This window comes from Myotis brandtii, unplaced genomic scaffold, assembly GCF_000412655.1.
Source record: "Myotis brandtii unplaced genomic scaffold, ASM41265v1 scaffold2325, whole genome shotgun sequence".
Taxonomy (NCBI): domain Eukaryota; kingdom Metazoa; phylum Chordata; class Mammalia; order Chiroptera; family Vespertilionidae; genus Myotis; species Myotis brandtii.
This window is the reverse complement of record NW_005358747.1, coordinates 185052-188446: the sequence shown is the minus strand read 5'-3', so window position 1 is coordinate 188446 and position 3395 is coordinate 185052. Positions and strand designations below refer to the sequence as shown.

Below are 3395 nucleotides of genomic sequence, written 5' to 3'. Positions count from 1 at the left end.
GGGGGCAGCGGCTCCGAGAGCCAGGCCTGGACCTGGAGCAGAGCCCGAGCCCCACTTGTGCTGACGCGGCAGCTCCCCGTCTGCAGGGGAGGCTGGGCCTCTGGGTGCTCTGAGATGGCGGCATGTCCCTGGGGCCTCGCCTCACCCCTGGGAGCTCCCAGAGCCAGTAGGCGCGGCCTCTGACCCCCATCTGGCCCGCCACCCCAGCACAAAAACGGGGCGATGGGCCAGGCAGGAACTCAGCAGTCAGCCCGGGGGGGTCGGAGGGGGGAACAAGCTCAGCCCTTGATGGCGCCCTCGAGAAAGAGGGGTGCTCCCCCGGTCCCTCCGCCCTCCAGCCCCTGCTCTGCCTCCGAAGGCCTCTGGCTCCCCATCTCCTGTCACCTCTCTGGCCAGCTGGCCTCAGAGGTTTTGACCTGATTCTGGGGACACACGGAGGGCTCAGGCAGGCCCTGGGGACGCAGGCCTGGCAAGGACGGGAGAGGTTTAGCCACTGAGGGCCCAGGAGGTGGGGGTACCTGGGAGGGGGAGGAGACACCTGGGCCTGGAGGGGTGGCGGCAGCACCTGGCCAGGCTGGCCCTCCCTGCACCCCTGCTGGTCGCCATGGCAGCTGAGAGCTCAGGGAGCCAGCCTCACCTCTCCCGCTCCCCCTCCCCCTCCCCCTGCAGGTGGAGCCGCCGGAGCTGCCCGAGGACCTGCAGCACTGGATCGCCTACAACGAGGCCAGCAGCCGGCTGCTCCGGGCCGAGAGCGGGCTCAGCGACGTTGTCAAGGACCAGTGACCACCCCTGCCCGCCAGCCACTACCTAGGCAGTCGCCCGCCCGCCCCCGCCTGCCAGGAGGCAGACACTGCAGAATGGGGAGGCGGCCGGGCTCTCCGAGCTGAGGTAGCCTGTGACCAGCCCAGCCCCCTTCACTCGCTCGGCCCTCCCCCCACCCCCATAATTGACACTCCCTGAGAGCCTCCCCACTGAGCATGGGATGGGGTGACCTAGGCACCCTGACCTATCTCTGTCCTGCGGGTGGAGGCGGTGAGTGAAGAGGGAGGCCCAGGGTCCTGGGCGTTGGGACTGGGTTAGGGGTGCCAGGCTGCCATGGGCCCGAGTCCAGAGATAGCTCGGAGCTCAGGGAGCACCTGGAGCCGCACTGGGCACCGAGCCCGCAGAGGAGATGGTAGGGGAGGGGGGCCCAATTCGGGCACCTGAGGGGCCGCCAGCATCTCAGGCCCGTCCCCCTCTTGGGCTGCAAGTGAGGGGGTGGCAGGCCCGGGGCGGAGTCTAGCGGGTCAGAGGGCGTGGCGAGCTTCCTGAAGCTGGGGGTGCCCTCTGCACCCGCCCTCACCGTCTGCATTCCTTGTACCCATTGGGGTGTGCTGTGTGCCCACGGGTGGGGCCCTGCCCTCTCTGGCCCTTCCACTGGCTGGCCTTGCCTCGCACCCTGTTCTGCTGCCCATCTCCCCTTCTTCCTGGGAGGGGCCGCCTCCCGATGGGCCGGGGCTGGGAGGGGTCTTCTCGGTTCCACCCCAGTGGCCTGGCCCGGAGCTGCCCTCGGGGCTCCCCGATGGAGCCACCCACCTGCTGGGTGTGGCCAAGCCACACACCCCCCCCCCCCCCCCCCAGCCTAATGCCTCAGCTGGAGAGAGGCAGGAACTGGCCGAAACCTCCAAGCAAGAAAGCCTGGCCCAGGGCCCAGGATGTGTGACTGCCGACACCTGTGTGTGTGGCGCTGCCCCCCAGCACCCCCGAGTGCACGGGTGGGCCAGGCAGCCGGAGCCCAGAGCCACCGCCTCGCCGCCCAGTCTGGGAGGCCCCCACCCCCGCCTTGGAGCCAGGAGCACAGCCCGCCTCACGCCTCACGCGCACACGGTCGCCTTACAGCCGCTGGGAAGCTGCAATGTGTGTTCTGCTTAAAGGACCCGAGATTAAAGGGTCTTCGGTGTGAGTGTCTGGGTGAGGTCCTCATTTGGAAGCGCCGACCCCACCCCCACCCCGAAGCAGCGGGCACTCCTGGGTGTGTTGGGGGGGGGTCCCGGCTTGTTGGATTCCTGTGAACAGGGAGGGGCGGCCATGGGGGGGACCGGCTGGCAGGGCAGGACTGGCCCCGTTCCACAGAACGCGGGGCCGAGGGCAGGAAGGAGTGGCCCCGGCGCTCCGGCTTTGTCACCCCCAGACCTTGCTGGCCCGTGTCAGGGCGCCAGGCTCAGGTGTCCAGTTTGGTCCCAGGGTCAAGTCCCGTGATGCCCCAGGGTGCGCGGGAGGCTGTGCCCCGGCTCCGGGTGGGGGTGGGAGAGTTGTGATGAGCGTAAGGCTCTTCTCGGGCCCCTGGTGGAGGAGGGGCCGCGTCCCTGCTCTGACCTGCCCAGGAGGGCCTGGCTCTGGGCCCGGGACAGGATGGCGGCTGGAGAGCTGGGTTTGCTACCGGCATCCAGCTGGGTGCGGGGCAGCTGGGGGTTTGCAGCCCGGGGCCAAGCCTGGCTCCTCACCTCCCCTGGCGGCCTGCGGACAGCAGGGGCCGGGCCCGTGGGCTGGGCAATGTGTGGGACCAGGGAGAGATGCCAGGGGACAAGGAGGGGATGTTTGCAAAAGGATAGAGGGTCCCGCAAATCAAACAGCCTGGCCGGATACGTGTGGCAGGGAGGGCGCTCCCGGTGGGAGGCACACAGCCCCGCACGCGCACGCACACACATGCACACACACACACATGTACACACACACAAACACACGCGCAGGTTCCTAGTCTAGACAGAGGGGCAGCCCTCTGGGGGGATGCTCTGGGGGTTGGTGCCGGCCCAAGTCCAAGGTGAAGTGAAGGTCCCTCTGCACTGGAGCCTGGGTTTCCCTGGACACTGGGAGTGGGGCCTGGAGAAGGGGGGCGTGGACACTCAGGGGCTCCCCCCACACCTCTCAGCACCCTCTGCCACGGGGGGACCTCGTCATGGGCCTGGCCGTGGGCCGGGTGAGTGGCAGTGGGTGCTTCCCGGAGCCAGGCCTGGTCCTGGGTCACTGCTGGCCGGCCTGGCCCTTCCTCCTGGCCTGGCGCCCCCTCCACCCAACCTCTCTGTCGTGGAAGGCCTTGCCCTGCTGCCTCCTCCTCCGAGAAGCCACCCTGACCTGGCTCTGGTGGGTGCGGTGTTCCCCCTGCACCTGGGGTCCCATCTCCCGACCCTCCCCCCGCAGCCAGCAGCCAAGCCCCAGAGGTCTGTGCGTGTTGCGGCCTGGTGACCATCCTCGCTCCCAGGGGGGACGGCGGGGACTGGTGTGATGAGGAGAGAGCAGTAGGTGGGGGCAGAGGGGGGTGCAGGCTTCAGGTGACGGCCCGAGACGCAGGTGGAGACGCCCCAGAAAGGAGACCGGGAGGCCTGGTGCAGGTGGGCGAGCTTCTTCCAGGGCATTCC

General features: G+C 69.2%; 1 protein-coding gene across 2 annotated transcripts in view; it reads right to left on the bottom strand.

Annotated features, from left to right (window-relative positions):
• The window catches only part of LOC102250324 (ly6/PLAUR domain-containing protein 2-like), a 20730-nt gene that overhangs the window by 11684 nt on the left and 5651 nt on the right, over window positions 1-3395 (bottom strand). The gene's annotated exons all lie outside the window — the stretch shown is intronic.